This window comes from Arvicanthis niloticus, chromosome Y (genome assembly GCF_011762505.2).
Source record: "Arvicanthis niloticus isolate mArvNil1 chromosome Y, mArvNil1.pat.X, whole genome shotgun sequence".
Taxonomy (NCBI): Eukaryota; Metazoa; Chordata; class Mammalia; order Rodentia; family Muridae; genus Arvicanthis; species Arvicanthis niloticus.
In genome coordinates, this window is record NC_133431.1 from 808833 (window position 1) to 826247 (window position 17415).

Below are 17415 nucleotides of genomic sequence, written 5' to 3' on the forward strand. Positions count from 1 at the left end.
GGAATAACTCAGAGCACTAAAACACTGATTGCATTCTTAGTTTTTCCTGTAGTGTACATCACACATCAGCAGCACTGTGAACCAGGATGAACAAAAGAATTTACAACCTTCTAGTACCCATAGAGGTTTTCTGCAGTGTGACTTTGGGGATGTTCCCAGTAAAGTCAGAAAACCAATTAACTGCAAACACCTATCATATTCAGAAAGTCTACCAAAGGCAGAATACTACGTATCTTCTCATTGTTCTGAAGTAGATGGAGTTACCTTGTTCCTTTTAGTATCTCTATGCTCACATGGTTTCATCCATTCTGACAACTGATACACCCATTAAAAAAGAAGAACAAATGAAAGGTTTCCACATTGAATTCACATTGACTTTTGTTCATTGTAGACATGATTAATGTTTCTCCAGGACAACATTCTTGACTCTCATAAAATGACCTCACAATAAACTTAAAAGTTTCACTACAAGAATATGAGTATCACCAACTTTATCATAGACTACTTGCTTATTAGAAGGTTATGGGTACATGTTCATCACTATTCAATGTGCAACATCTAAATATTATGAGACTATACAAATTCATAGTTCCACAACATAGTTCTAATGGATATACAAATCAAATAAAGGAATCCCTTAAGGCATTTTTTCCTCCTCTTCTTCCTTACAGAAATGCCTTGCAAACACAAATCAGATAACTGACAATGAGGGACATAGTTTTGGGAGAATATTATAATCATAGCTACAATAATAGGACTGATATTTTACACACTTGCTTTCCTTTAGAGCTTCCTGATCATATTAAAATTTTCTCAGAGGCATATTTGTATTAACTTAAACATTAAAATTACCTTTCATGACTTCTAGAAGTTTGATGTTGTTCTTCAGGATGATGGACTTCCAAATTATAGCCTGAAACCAAGGTACCAAAAAACGAATGATATGGTATTGGAAATAGGCAAAATTCAGATTACTCTGAATTTTCACAGCAATGAACCTGATTTATTCATCCAATATTACTTGTTCTCTATTGAAATAAGAGATGATCGTCAGTAACCAAGAAACATTTTTCCCTTATATTGAGAAGCAAAAGAAAATTCACAGTCTTACCTAAAGCAGTGAGGTTCCAGTAGGTCTCAAGCATCACATCTTTGTAGAGATTTTTCTGGGAAGGATCCAGCAAATTCCACTCTTCCTCAGTGAAGTCCACATGCACATCATCGAAACTCACTGCTTGCTAAAATATCCCATACATGTGTACAACAGAAAGCATGATACTGACATCACTACAAAGTAAATGTATGCTTCCTAGACAATATATTCTTATAATTCATGTGATTCCTCCACTTATTTTCTGACACACAAATTATAATATAATCACCATGTCAGTTTAGAAGAAACTTGAAAGATTGACACTTGGACCCTTGACACAGGGTTCAGCTGTGTCACTCGTTAACTCTTACAATAGGATATAGCCTTGCAACACAAATGGCAACTGAGAGGGATATGCAGGGGGAAACAGATCAACTGTACTGAGCACACATCTGAAAAAGCTGTATGAACAATTACTAACTACAAAGGTGATGAGCAAGCTGCATATATTTGCTCATGTCTTTAATCGCAGAGATACAGGCAGGTGTATGTCGTTGAGCTGGATGCCAGCTAGGTCTATGCAATCAGTTTCAGGACAGCAAGAGTTACATGTTAAGAACCTCACTCTGCCACAAAAATAAACCAGGAAACAAAAATGATAGAATGAACTCACAGTTTTTTACTGAAGTTCCTACAAAGAATTATACATTCACTGCAGTTCTGTATTCATCTTGCATAAACATAAAATGAACCAGTTTAAACAGCAACATTAATTAAATTTTAATAAAAGGGAATGCATGTTTAAAGAGTTAAAAATTGATAGATGAAAATATTAATAAAGTATATGTTTTCTTTTGTTTTTTTTCGAGACAGGGTTTCTCTGTGTTGCCCTGGCTGTCCTGGAGCTCACTCTGTAGACCAGGCTAGCCTCAAACTCAGAAATCTACTTGCCTCTGCCTCCCAAGTGCTGGGATTAAATGTGTGCACCACCACCGCCTGGCAGTATGTCGACCAAAAATAAAGAATGTAGTTCAGGAGATATAGCTCAGGAGTTGAAAGATCTTGCTGGTCTTCCACATAATGGTGGTCAATTTCTAGTATACACATGTGGACCAATACCTCTCCATTTCCTCATGATTAGGAGTTCTGAGGCCATCTGACAACAGTAAAGGTGAGGCACAGATGATATCCATATTCATGCACACAAACATAATACACTTATTTATTCAAAAATTTCACAAGGAATATAAGAGTTAGGCAGAAAATCATACACCTGCAATTCAATGAATCTGAAGTATATGGTAATATTGATGACAGGAGCATAAGCCATCTGGAGAAACAGAATATAATCTATATATTAGGCTGAATTTCAAAATTAAATATGTGGATGAAGATCAGCACAAAATCATGTGCTTATTGAACAAAAACATGTCAGGGGGCTTCTGTGGTTTCTATATCTACAATCAAGACAGAAAGGGCTACACTGAAAAATTTTGGTCTAGAAAAACAAAAACAGAATGAATAAAGTTAAAAATATAAAACCACAAGGTTTGCAAAATAGCATAGCATTGAACAGCAAATGTGTGCACAGTATCTTATATTATTGAGGAACAGAGTCCAAATGGGGAATGTATGGGAGCATGAGAAGAAAGCTGAAAGATCAGATTCAACCACAACACTGGAGACACCCAGAACAAAATTTATCCTGTCTAAAAGAAATGCTGGAGCAGAGACTGAAGGAGTGCACAATGAAAACCCATTCAATTGGAGACAAACATGGACAAGCTTGAATCCATGACATTATTAAGGATACTCTATGATGCTCCCACACAGGAGCCTTGCATAATTGTCCATTGAGATGCTCCACCCAGCAGCTGACTGCAGCAGAAGCAGAGATCCACAGTTAAACATTGCATAGACCTTGGTAACTCTGATGGAAGAGATGGGGAAAGGATTGAGGGTCCTGAAGAGGATAGGAACTCCACAGGAAGAACAACAAACGCAACTAACCTTGATCCTTGGGGACATTCAGAGACTGAGCCACACACAATAACACACACAGGCTGGACAAAGGACCCTGGCCCATGAGTAGCAAATGTGCAGCTCAGTCTTCATGATGGTCCTCCAACAACTGTAGCAGGAGCTGTCCCTAAAGCTGCTGTCTATCATTGTAATCTGTTCCCTTAACTTGGCTGCCACATCTGGCCTCAGCGGAGAAAATCCACCTAACCCAATAGAGACTTGATACACCATCATGGATACCCAGGGGCCCACACCCTCTCAAAGGACAAACAGAAGATACAGGAGGGACTCTGTAGAGGCAGGTGACCTAGAGCAGTGTCTCCACTAAGTTCATAGCCATTTTAATCATAACAACTTGAAACTGAAAAGAATCCAGATGCCCCTTAACTAAAATATGAATATAGAAAATGTGGTTCACTTACAAAATGAAACATTATTCAGCTATAAAATACAAGGACATCAAGAATTTTCAGGCAAATGGATACAGCTAGAAACTACCATCTGGATTCGGGTAACCCAGACCTAAAAGCATATGCATGCATGTACTCACTTACAAGTGAATAGTAATCATAAAATATAGGAAACCTACACTATACTCCATAGACACAAAGAAACTAAACAAGAAAGAAGGCCCAAATGAGCACAGTTGAATATCACTCAGAAGGGGGAGTATAACATCATAGGAGGCAGATGGAAGAGAGATAACTGGATGGGAGAGCAGATAAGAAGGGGAAATCGGGTAGAACCAGCAACAGGTGTGGTGAGAGACAAGAGAGGGCCAGAGGAAGAAAATGAATCAAAATCTGCAGCTGGCTGGGAGAAGGGGGTATATTTATTATGTGCCAGAGACCATGAAATGGATGGTGACAAGGAGACTATGGAGTTGACCTTAGCTGAGATGCATGGCAGTAAGATATGGATGCTGAAGAGGCCACATCTGCAGTCAGGCAGGACCCCCCAGTGGAGAGTTAAAGACACCAACCAATCCAAAAACCTTTATACCCAAAATTTGTTCTTTTCCACAAGAATACAATCTACAACATAGATTCTGTCCAGCAGCAAAATAACCATTTGATGCCATGTTGTTGTTCTAACTTGCTACTCTGCTGCTGTGATTGAATCCTCTAAGCAAAAGCCTCTCAGGTAATAAGTGGTTGTTGTACATGATTCTGTCAGATCACAGCACATCATTTTGAAAGCTTAGATTAGAAACTGAAGGCAAAATGCATGGACAAACACTATCTCCTGGCTTGTTCTCTTGCTTGGTCACTGACTCAAGCTCAGCCTGCTCTCTCATCCAGCCCAGGACCACTTGCTTAGGGATATTGCCACCCTTAGTGGAAGAGTCTTCCTTTTTTTGTTTTTTTTTTAGACAGGGTTTCTCTATGTAGCCCTGGCTATCCTGGAACTCACTCTGTAGACCAGGCTGGCCACAAACTCAGAAATCCACCTGCCTCTGCCTCCCAAGTGCTGGGATTAAAGGTGTGCGCCATCACTGCCTGGCATAGAAGAGTCTTCCTAATCAATCATCAACAATATCTCTCACAGACATAGCAACCAGCCATCCTGATGAGGACTCGCCCTCAATTGAGGTTCCTTCAGATGACTGTAGATCTGAAATGCTGAGAACTGTAAACAAGTATGACACAGATACAATAATAAATGAGGAAGTTGTTACATTCAAAAACAATGAGCTAACCATATCAATACAAAAGCTCCTGCCACCACACGAGGGACCTGGAGTTTTGGCTGAGCAAGGACAAAATAGGGAGGGCACCTGGCTCAGAGCAGGGAAGAATACACTGGAATGGGGACCTCAGAGGATGTGCTGACCTGGAGTGAGGCATCTTTAACTCTGGGTTTCCAGGCCATTGCTACCAAAGACGAGGCTAAAACAGCTGGAAGGTGGACAGAAAAGCAGATTGTCTCACAGGCCCAGAAATGATCACCACAAAAGGACAGGATCTCTGACCCAAGGAAGATCTGCTAAATTTGTTAGAATCGATGAAGAATGACCTTCCATCTCATGACAACTCCAAGTTCAAAACTACAGAGTCACATATGAACTCGGCAGAGAGTAGTTCAGGGGGTGGGAAATGAGGTCTTTGTCTTTCTATCCTGCAAAACAAGGTAGGCAGAGCCTGATTTTGCCCTGGATGCTGTCTCAAAGAGCTCTCTGTCATGGACTAGTCAATGGGTCTAGGTCCTGTTGTTAAGAAGGATTTAACCCAAGGTGTGGGATGAGTAACTAAATCAATTAGGATGGAGTCTGTCTGATTTCCTCAGTGAGAGAATATCAAAGTGCCACACACAAAATAGCCACAATGGGGTGGTAAAGGCTACCCAGCAGATTCCTTCACTTGTAGAGAGGAGAAAATGAAGATAGGAAGGTAGCTGTGAGCCCTGCAGCAGGGTTCCAAGTCTGCTCTAACCTTCCCAGAAATTAAGACCATAGGCACACCATCCCCTACACCAGGTTCTGAAACTTCTTCCAAGCCCTTTGTGGCTTCAACTCTCCAGGGCACCCACTACACTGTGCTTCCACATTCACTTTAGTCATCTCTCTCTACAAATAATCAAGAAAAATCCATAAACCAAGGCAGACAGACACAAAGCTGACAGATAATCCACTGACACAAAGAACAACAATGACACATCAGCCTTCAGTTGGGATTCCTGAGGGTTTCTGTGGTGGCTAGCCCTAGCCTCTTGTTGTCATGGTAACTCCACTCCTGGGAGGGGCTGCGAAGGAGTGAATCTTGTAAACCTTCTGTCCAATCAAATTTGTTAAATAAAGGCTACAGCCAGTGATTGGGCAGTAGAAGAGGAGTGGGAGGAGCCAGAGGAGGAAAAGAAGAGACCAGGGGCCGTTGGAGGAGAAGCGAGGGAGTTGGGAGTTGGCCGAAGCAGAGTGCAGTTGGTGGAGAGAAGACAAAGAAGACCTAGGAAACCGCAAGTTGTTAAGAGCTCTCATAGCCGGGGAATAGTGTAGTTTAATGGTAAATCTGCCCAATCTAGGCATGCAGCATTCATTTGGAAAAAAATCTAGGCATGCAGTATTCATTTGATACTTATTGACTTGTGTCTTTTCTTCTATGGACTACCAATGGGTGAGAGATTTACCGCAACAAATTGGCGCCTAACGTATTATTTAGAACTCAACTAACTTGAGATGAAAGAACAAAAGAAAGGTTACAAAGTACAAAAACTTCCCCAACGGCCAAGGTCAGAAGCAGCACTCAGCTTACAGCTGGGCTTGCTCGCTGCCCTGTGAAAACTGAAAGAAGGGTCTTCCGAAAATTCAACAGTGAAACAAAAGTTATTATAGCCAGACCAGTAGGCCATTTAAATTAAATTAAAAAAAGGTGAATAGACACAGATAAATAGATGTAAAAGGTTTTAAGGTTGCGAGGAGTAAATTGCAGGCTGCTCTGAGTCAAGAGAGCCAAACAGATAAATAAGAAAGGTTATAGTAACAAATTTTAAGGAGGGACTGGTGATCCTAGAACACAACTGCCTGCGAGGTAGTTTTCAGGTAGAAACAGTGAATTGAGGGCTCCAAACCAGATAATTTTTTAATATAAAAAACCATATTTTGATACCTAAAGATGCCAAAAACAATGGATATCTTTTGGGCTTTATATGATGATATTTCAAATGGTTTGACAGAAATCAACTTAGGGAACACTTTATTATTTATCAGTATTGCTATATTTATTTTTTTGATATACTATGTCTTCTCAAAAGACAAAGCTCTAGATAAAAAATTCTTTGCCTTGAAAAAGAGATTACAAAAAACAATAGAACTTTTGGTACAGGATAGAGATGTACCTGTATTTGTAAACAGATAGAAAATAATGAGGAATGGAAGCAGGACTTAGAACAGAAGTTACAGGAGCTAGAAAAGATGATCATCGAACAGAGCATACAACAGCTCACAAATCAGATGGAGAAACAGATAGAAAATAATGAGGAATGGAAGCAGGGCTTAGAACAGAAGTTACAGGAACAAAAAGATGAAAATGAAAGTGGGAGACAGGATATTAAAGGGATAATTGAACAGAAGATAGAGCAGTTAATAGATCAGATGGAGAAACATAGAAAATAATGAATTGAAGACACAAGAAATTATAGATGAGAATAAGAGACAGAAAGATGAAAATGAAACTGGGAGACAGGAGCTAGAAAAGATGATCAAACAGAGAGCATACAACAGCTCACAGATCAGATGGAGAAACAGATAGAAAATAATGAGGAATGGAAACAATTACAATATAAAAAAAACATATGAAGCATGTATACAAACCTTAAGGGAGGAATTTAAATTTTCAGCTGAGAAAAATACTGAGGTTAAGACAGAAGTAAATAGAGAAAGTCAGCCAAGAGTTATTAGAAAACACACCTTGGTCTATCCGGTTACGGAACAACAAAGACCTCCAAACATTGTTTACCCACAGGGTTATGAGAAATTTGAATGGCAACCTGTGGATGTGTTAGATCTGTGAAAATTTAAGGAGAGTGTCACTAATTTTGGTATGCACTCACCATTTGTTAAACAAATTCTGACTTCTTGGGCTATTAAAAATAGAATAATCCCCCAAGACTGGAAAGATATGGCAAGAGCTATGTTAGAACCTGCTTCAAATTTACAATGGGTTGCATGGTGGAGAGATGAGGCAAGGGAGATAGCACGACAAAATAGAGCCAGAGGAAGAGAGATTTCCATAGACCAACTGCTTGGTGAAGGTCGTTTTGCTGAAATAGAGGTGCAGGCTGTATATGATGAAGAAACTCTGGCATTGTGTAGATTGTCAGCCTTAAATGCCTGGGACAAAGTTGCAGAATCCGGGAAGAGACTTGAACCATTTACTCCAGTCATACAAGGGCCAAAAGAAACCTTCCCTGACTTTTTACAAAGGCTAACCTCAGCTGTCGAAAGGAGTATATCAGATTCAGTAGCAAGAAAGGCTATAATTGAGTCTTTAGCCTTTGAAAATGCAACTGCTGAGTGCAAGGAAGTAATCAGACCACTGAGGGCAAGGTCAGCATCAATAGATGAATGGATTAGATACACAGCTGATGCTGGATCTCACTCAGCTGATATGTCAGTAATAGGAAAAACTGCAACTAGAAACCTAGAGATGACCCAAGATTTCACATGTTTTAATTGTGGTAAATGGGGTCATCTCAGAAATGACTATAGGACAAATCAAAATAATACGAAATGGGGGCCTAAGCTTTCTGGAATTTGTCAAAGATGTGGCAAAGGCCGACATCTGACCAGAGAATGTAGAGCAACAACAGACAAATGGGGCAATACCCTGCCAAAAAACATCCAGGGGGGGCTCTTGCAGGCCCCAATGCCAGACAAAAAGAGTTTTCTTTCCCAGGAAAATTAAATGTCACTGCTTCAAAAACAAATTTTGTAAGACCAGATAAGGCTGAGGAAGGTTTTATAGACAATTCAGAAGGCCTCACAGGGAGTCAAAAGCAAATATTTTGGCAAACTTCTATAGAAGATAAAAGACCAAAACTAAGAATACTAGTGAATAATATTGAGATTGAGGGGATGGTTGACACTGCAGCAGATGTCACTGTTATTTCTCCAAATTCTTGTCCTGAAAGTTGGCTACTTCATGAAGTAGACATCCAGTTTCAAGGACTTGGAACTTTATGCAAAATAAAACAAAGCACCAGATGGCTTAAATGCATAGGACCAGAAGGTCAGCTAGGAAAATTGAGGCCATACGTGGCTGATATAGCCATTTACTTATGAGGAAGAGATCTATTACAACAGTGGAAAACCCAGATTAATATCCCCTCAGTGTCAATGTTTAATCGTGAAATTCATCAGGCTCCTAATAAAAATTTAAAATTTGTTAAGAAACGTTATTTAAGGCAGTCTCACACTGTCCAAGCTGTTCATAAACAACATATGGTAGAGGCCGACAATTTAGCTCTACCCCAAAGAGCCATTGCTACCAAGACACCAACAACATTATCACTAAAGTAGTTGTCTAATCAACCCATTTGGATTGAGCAGTGGTCTATGACAAAAGAAAAATTACAGGTATTAGAACGGCTGGTCCAGGAACAACTGGAGGCTCAGCATATTGAAGAGTCTATCAGTCCTTGGAATTCTCCAGTATTTGTCATTAAAAAGAAATCTGGCAAATGGAGGATGTTGACAGATCTCAGAGCAATTAATAAGATTATTCAGCCTATGGGTTCTTTGAAGCCTGGTATCCCATTGCCTTCCTTGTTGCCTAAGGATTGGCCCATTATAGTGATTGATCTGAAAGATTGTTTCTTCACAATTCCTCTACATGAATGTGATAGGGAAAGGTTTGCTTTCTCAGTACCTACCTTTAATAAAGGTTGCCCAGTAAAGAGATATCATTGGAAAGTCTTACCACAAAGAATGGTAAATAGTCCTACCTTGTGTCAATACTTTGTACAAAAGCCATGGGAGATAATTCGCAAAAGGTTTCCCAAATCAATTATTTATCATTATATGGATGATATTTTGTTGGCTGATTCAGATATTAATATCTTGGAAAAAATGTTTGATGAAGTAAAGAAAATTTTGCCTTGCTGGGGATTGCAAATAGCCCCTAAAAATACAAAGAGGAGATTCTATTAATTATCTAGGGTATAAGATAAGTCTACAAACGGTTAAGCCACAAAAGGTACAAATTAGAAGAAACAAATTAAGAACCCTAAATGATTTTCAGAAGCTACTTGGAGATATAAACTGGCTGCGACCAGCAATTGGCTTGACCACTCAAGAACTAAGTAATTTATTTCAAACCTTACAAGGTGATAAAGATTTACATAGTCCTAGGAAATTGACTCCTGATGTTGAGAAGGAGTTAGCCTTGGTAGAAAGAAAACTGCAGGATACACATCTAGATCGTATTGATCCAAAAATGGCCTGCATCTTAGTTATTTTACCTTCTACTCACTCTCCTACTGGAATTCTTATGCAGAGAGAAGATTATATCCTAGAGTGGATATTTTTAGCTCATAAACAGAGTAAAAAGTTAAAAACCTACGTTGAGAAGGTTTCTGAATTAATACTGAAAGGAAAAATGAGACTTAGACAATTAGTTGGAATGGACCTGGCTGAAATTGTACCTTTTACTAATGCAGAAATTACCTCGTTATGGGCACAAGATGAACATTGGCAAAGAGCATGTAGTAACTTTTTGGGAGAGATTACCAACAAATATCCTAAAAGCAAGCGGCTTCAGTTCATAAAAAGAACTAATTGGATTATCCGTCGTATTTTAAAAGGAACTCTGATATCTGGAGCCCCTACATTTTACACTGATGCTAGTAAATCAAGAAAGGCAGGATATAAATCAGAAGACATAAGTAAGGTGGCTGAGAGTCCCTATAAGTCAGTTCAAAAATCTGAATTATACGCAATAATCATGGTATTGTCAGATTTTTAAGAATCCATTAATATAGTAACTGACTCTCAATATGCCAAAAGGGTTGTTTTACACATAGAGACTGCTGAACTTATTCAAGATAATTCTGAATTGACCTCATTATTTTTTCAACTACAACAAATTATTAGAAATAGAAGCAACCCCATATATATAACACACATAAGATCCCATACAGGTCTGCCAGGTCCTCTAGCACAAGGTAATAATGATATCGACCAGCTATTGATAGGAAGCGTGCTAGAGGCTTCAGAATTTCATAAAAAACATCATGTTAATAGCAAAGGTTTAAAGAAAGGGTTCTCTATTACTTGGCAACAAGCCAAGGAAATTGTGAGGCAATGCCCTACTTGCTCATTATATAACCAAACTCCATTGCCTACAGGAACTAACCCTAAGCGTACTCAAAGAAATGACATTTGGCAAATGGATGTCTTTCATTTTACAGAGTTTGGTAAACTGAAATATGTGCACCATACTATAGACACATATTCAGGATTTCAATGGGCAACTGCATTAGCATCAGAAAAGACTGATTCTGTAATTACACATTTGTTAGAAGTCATGGCCATTATGGGAATACCCATACAAATTAAAACAGACAATGGTCCAGCATATACCTCTAATAAGATGGAGAAGTTTTTTACATATTATAATATAAAACATGTTACAGGCATATCACATAACCCTACGGGACCAGCAGTTGTGGAGAGATCCAATCGAACTCTAAAGGAGATGCTTAGTAGGCAAAAGGGATCAATAAGAACCCCCAACGATAGATTACATAGTGCTTTATTAACTCTAAATTTTTAAAATGCTAATGAACAAAACTCCACAGCTGCTGAGAGACATTGGATTGTGGAAAAAACTTCTGAACTACATCAACCTGTTTATATTAGGGATATTATGACGTCAGAATGGAAAGTGGGAAATGTATTATGCTGAGGAAGAGGTTATGTTTATGTTTCCACAGGAAAAGAAAAGCTGTGGGTTCCTTCCAAAATGATAAATATCAGAAATGACAGAGGGAGACCCCCTGAAGCACTAGTCGACACAGAAGAAAAGGGAGACTAACTCAACCAACCAAATCGGTGATGTATATATGGTGTTATGTCTCTTATATGGACTTAACTGGCTGGGACTAAAATGTCAATACAAAGCCAAGAACATTTAATTGGGTAATAATTTCTCATGACTTAATACATGCCATCCTTTATGAGGGCATGTATATAAGTTATATATAGTTTGATTAAGTAACCAAACTAACCTGAAGAGGGCAGTGGCCTTTCTTTATTGATCTTCATTGACAAAGCTGTGTGCCCTACATGTTCCACGTGAATGTTTTTATAAAACTACCTGTTGCTTTTAAGTTTTATATGTTACAGGATGAAAGAAGAGAAACTCAGCCCTAGCATGATTTATTCTCAGGGATTCTGAGTCTCTAGGACCTCCTATTCCAGCTTCGTGCTTGATTCTACTGCAACTGCATCGAAGCCGCTTCCTTTAAGGACTTGCTTCCAGAACTTTTCCAGAACAGCTGGCTTGCCTGTCCAGCCTTTCTGACTGTAACAGTTATGATGTCAGCTTTGCTATGAACTTTCTCAGTACACAGTGACTTCAAGGCAAATGATGCCAGGTAGCTCTCCTTTGACTAAGCCAATTTTCCTGTTTCCCTTTGGGCCCCCAGATGGGAATTCTTCACCCCAATTCAGCTGGAAGCAGACAAAAGGAGATCATCGCCCCAGTTCCTTATGTTGGGGTGGATGGTTCTGGTTACTTTGTAAATTATACATGTGTTGTAATTTAAGGAATACTTTACAAATGTAGCTTCAGACAGGAAGGGAATTAGAGAGCTAAATCTCAGAAATTAAGTGGGATTAATACTTTTATATAGGCATTGTGCCTGTATAACTCATTTAGAAATACAAAAGTTAGACCCAGTTTAAAAAAATAGGTATATCTTACATTGGTAAGAAATCTTTATGATAGTTACAAGGTTGAAATTATAATCTCTTACATTGATATGGAATTTATTTTATACAATTTTAGGGTTTTCACTGGCATCAGTTTCTTATTAATACAAAAGTGGGATTAATATATTACGCTCATGTAGGCATTGTACTTATATATCTTATTTAGAAATACAAGGCTTAGACCCAGTCCTTTTTAATAAAAAAAAATTACTGGAAATTACAGACAACTGTTCAGATTGCCTTACATAGTTGATTTTCAAAAACATCAGAAATCCATAGAATTGACATTACAAACATTCTGATATAAACATTTATTTTATTGGAGACCTATCTGATCCTGACAGCTTCCCAGTCTTGGATTCTAAGAAGAAATTGAGCATCTTTGGAGTTACACCAGTTGTGGTATGACAGCCACTAGGCAAGAATTGCCTCTTTTAATCTACAGACGAAATAGTGTGCAAAAAAGAAACACTTGCAGAATAGTCGACTGATTATATCTGCTAAGACAGAGTAATCAGCCCTTAGTAATTCTGCATTACTAGGTCTGTCAGATGATTTCTGGGCCAGAAGGCTGAAGACCAGATGCTCCAACGTTTTGAAATAAGGAACTGTCTAGATGTTCAGTAGTCTATTTAAATTGGCTGAGTTTTAGAAGCCATGCTTTGTGCTTCCCATATCTTTAATTAACTAGTCATCCTGGATTTCTGATGGGGGTTGAAGATTTATAATCTCACAGCCAACCCAGGCTATTTACTTTGAGAAGATCATTTTCAGATGCTATTCATTTTGAAGACAGGACATAAGCCAGGTTCAGAACTAAGTTTTTTAATTGAGAGAGATGGCAAAGGTTCTATTTAGTTAACAAAAATGATGGACTGGGTGTTAGCTTTATCTTGTACTTTAACAATCACAACATGGTAATATAGTTAGTGTTCAATTAATATGTGAAAAGAAAAAAAAATTATTATTGGACAAAAAGGGGGAAATGTGGTAGATAGCCCTAGCCTCTTGTTGTCATGGTAACTCCACTCCTGGGAGGGGCTGCGAAGGAGGAGTGAATCTTGTAAATCTTCTGTCCAATCAAATTTGTTAAATAAAAGCTACAGCCAGTGATTGGGCAGTAGAAGAGGAGTGGGAGGAGCCAGAGGAGGAAAAGAAGAGACCAGGGGCTGTTGGAGGAGAAGTGAGGAAGTTGGGAGTTGGTCGAAGCAGAAGGCAGTTGGTGGAGAGAGAGAAGAGGAAGAAGACCTAGGAAACCGCAAGTTGTTAAGAGCTCTCATAGCCGGGGAATAGTGTAGTTTAATGGTAAATCTGCCCAATCTAGGCATGCAGCATTCATTTGATACTTATTGACTTGTGTCTTTTCTTCTATGGACTACCAATGGGCGAGAGATTTACCACAACAGGTTTCAGGATTCCAGTCCATGCACCAAGATGTTGTTCCCAAATCACTGGCACCCCAAAGACCACCAAGAACCTATTGCAATGCAAATACACAAAGGTCTGTACTATGAGCTCAGTAACAAGGATTCTCCACAGTCAATCTCACATCAGGTCCAAACAGAGAGACTGAGTCTAGGGTTGCTGGATATGAATTGTAGTTACAGGAAGCTTGGGGCATTAACATACAGGTCAGCAATTTTTTAGAAACAGCATGTCTGGCAAAATTTGCAGGAATCAAACAAAGGGTCAAAACCATCTGACAACTATCATGGGTAGGCTAAGTTTTTTTTTTCTCTTTAAGGTTTATTTGTTATCTATATGTACTGAAACCCTGCTGTTGTACCTTTACTTGCTGTTGATAAGTGGGCCTTGTCATAGGATGTCTGCTCAAGTGGACTTTGTGCAATCTCAAAAAATGTGCATGCCTCCTAAAGATACTGCAGACCATCCCCACTTGCCTTGCCTTTCCTGCCTCACCCCTGTATCATAGTCCCCACTTGCACAGACAGTTCCTGTTCACCTACATGCCATGCCTGAAAAGACACAAGATAATCTTTCTATATACCTACCACAATATTTGTTATCCTGAGTGCAATTTTCACAATTTTACTGTACTAAACAACAGAAGCAGGCTAACCGTGCTAATGACAAAGTCTCCTTGTAGATTACTAAGATCATCTCTTCCTGCAAACCTCTTCTCCCAGCTTTCAACATTAGCAAGCAATGTTCCCTCTTGAACATAACAAACAGGTCAGTAAAAGAGGCCACACTCAGCCAATGCTCTCTGCAAATCCATACATTAAACAGTAACCAAGGAGCCAAACTCCCACCAAAACAAGACAAATCCAAAAATCATTACCTAAATCAATAATCACTTCAAACCCAGAGGCCTAGACAGCACCATAGGAATATAATAAATAACAATCAGGAACATTTGTCACCAAGAAATCCAAGCTATCCTATGACAGCAGGTCCTGAGAAATTAAAAAATGCAACAGATATGGTACAAAAGAGGTTGTTTCGAGGAAGGGATAGAGATGCACAAGAGGACCTGCAGACAGGCAGACAGACAGGGAGCAGAGAGAGAGACCTGAGAGTAGACAAAGAGAATAGAGAAGGGCATGTGCAGAGAACAGAGACAGGGAACAAACAGAGAGAGCTGTGTAGCTGGTGGTCCATGTATATAAAGCACACCTGACAACAGCAGCAGGTAATGGAGGCAGGGAATGACTTAAGCAGTTGCTAAGTCCCTGAGAGCAGAGCATTGAAATTGTCTGTGCACTGACAACTACAGAGACAAGGTTCACCCAGGGAACAGGAAAGGAAGAGAGAGTCTCAAACATTAAAGATGCATAAAACAAAACAGATACATTGGTCAAAAAATGTGGATACTAAAAGTTTTCTGGCAGTAAACAACCAGGAATTCTGCAACATATGAGAAGAGAAAACTACAGATTACTGGAATAGAGGAAGAAGAATATCAGACCAAAGATCTAGAAAATATTTTCAATGAAATCATAAAGGAAACTTTTCTTAAACCAAAGATGCCTGTTAATGTACAAGAAGCATGCAAAACACCCAACAGATTGGAGAAAAAAAAAGTCCCTTTACCACATAATAATCAAACACTAAATGTAAAAAATAAAGCAATATAAAAAACTGCAAGAGAAAAAGATTAACAAAAACTAAACAAAACAAAAACAAGTAATGTATGAAAGCAGATCTGTTAGATTTATGCCTGTCTTCATTCAAAACAGGGGTTTTTTTTTTTTGTTTTATTTTTTGAAACAGGGTTTCTCTGTGTAGCCCTGGCTGTCCTGGAACTCACTCTGTAGACCAGGCTGGCCTCAAACTCAGAAATCTGCCTGCCTCTGATTCCCAAGTGCTGGGATTAAAGGTGTGAACCACCACTTCCCAGCTATGCCTGTCTTCCTAATGTATAAAAGACAAAAGGGTTTGGACACATGTGCTGCAGAGTCAGAGAAACCACCCTTGTTTCTAAAAAAAAGCAACTGGTCCAGCTGGGCAATGGTGGCACATGCCTTTAATGCCAGCACTTCAGACAGAGAGACAAGCAGATTTCTGAGTTCGAGGCCAGCCTGGTCTATAGAGTGAGTTCTAGGACAGCCGGGACTACACAGAGAAACACTCTCTCCAAAAAACCAAAAAAAAAAAAAAAAAGGAAAGAAAGAAACTGGTCCAAATGTTTTATGCAGATTCAGAATCAGCCATGATAGTGACATTACTCAGAAGTCACCTCCTGATCTAACACGTGAGGGGCATCACCAGGGACCTCACAGATGGTCACATCTGGCTGATGCTTCCCATGCAGCCCCAGAGAGGACCCAGCACCCCAGCTCCCACTACTCAGCCACCTGCCCCTACCCATTGTGGGCAGTGATCCTGTGCTCACCATGATGAGATTTCAGAGCTTCCCTGAGGTCTTCACACAGCATCCACAGCAGAGCTCAGAGCAGGACACAGATGACCATTCAAGCCTGCACAGGGACAGTGAACTTGCAAAATGGCACCCGGAAGAACATGCCTCCTTGTCTGATTGGCAGGTCTGCCTGGAAGCCTCAATTGGCCAGTCTTACCACTCCTCAAGGTTAAAGTGTGCTTCCAGACCAGGGTCAGACCTTTTCCAGAGCTCAGGAGGGGTTTGTACTCCATTAGCATTTGTTTCTGTCTTCAAAGAGGAATCTCACCCCACCCAGCCCTGGGGGAGAACCCAGGATTCCAGCTCTGGCTGTTCAGGTGCCTGCTCCTCCCCTGTGAGAGCAATGATCCTGCACTTACCAGGACCTGACTCCAGACCTTACCTGAGCTTTCCTCACAGCACTTGCCTTCTTCTTCCTGTAATCAAGGTGAATAGCTTCCATAGCCCATTACTCAAGGTGCAGTGGAGGTATCAATCTGAACCACAAGAGGAAGGATACCCTGGTTATTTCTTAGCATTCTGTCTAAACTCCACACCAGTTACATGGCAACAACCAGGTATGCTCCTCCCCACAGTTACCTGGCAATAGCTGGGTAGGACTGACCCCCTGTAAAAGTGGCTGCTTGCTACTTCCTCTCTTTTGATCTCTTGATCTCTCTTACTCTGGCCCTCTTAGGCTCCTCCCTTACCCCCTCCCTCTCTCCACATGCTCATGCCTGGCCTCTACTTCTCTACTCTCTTCCCCTCTCTGTTTTTTCCTGCCTCTACTACCCTCTTAACCCCCCTCCCCATGTCCTGAATAAACTATATTCTATACTATAATGTCTTTTTTTTGGTTTTTCAAGACAGGGTTTCTCTGTGTAGTCCTGGCTGTCCTGGAACTCACTTTGTAGACCAGGCTGGCCTCGAACTCAGAAATCCACCTGCCTCTGCCTCCCAAGTGCTGAGATTAAAGGTGTGCACCACCACCGCCCTGGCTCCTATATTGTC

The 17415-nt window shown here is 39.9% G+C and overlaps 1 protein-coding gene across 1 annotated transcript in view; it reads right to left on the reverse strand.

Annotated features, from left to right (window-relative positions):
- Window positions 1–17415, reverse strand: part of LOC143437247 (uncharacterized) — a 51993-nt gene that overhangs the window by 12978 nt on the left and 21600 nt on the right. The window lies entirely within an intron of this gene.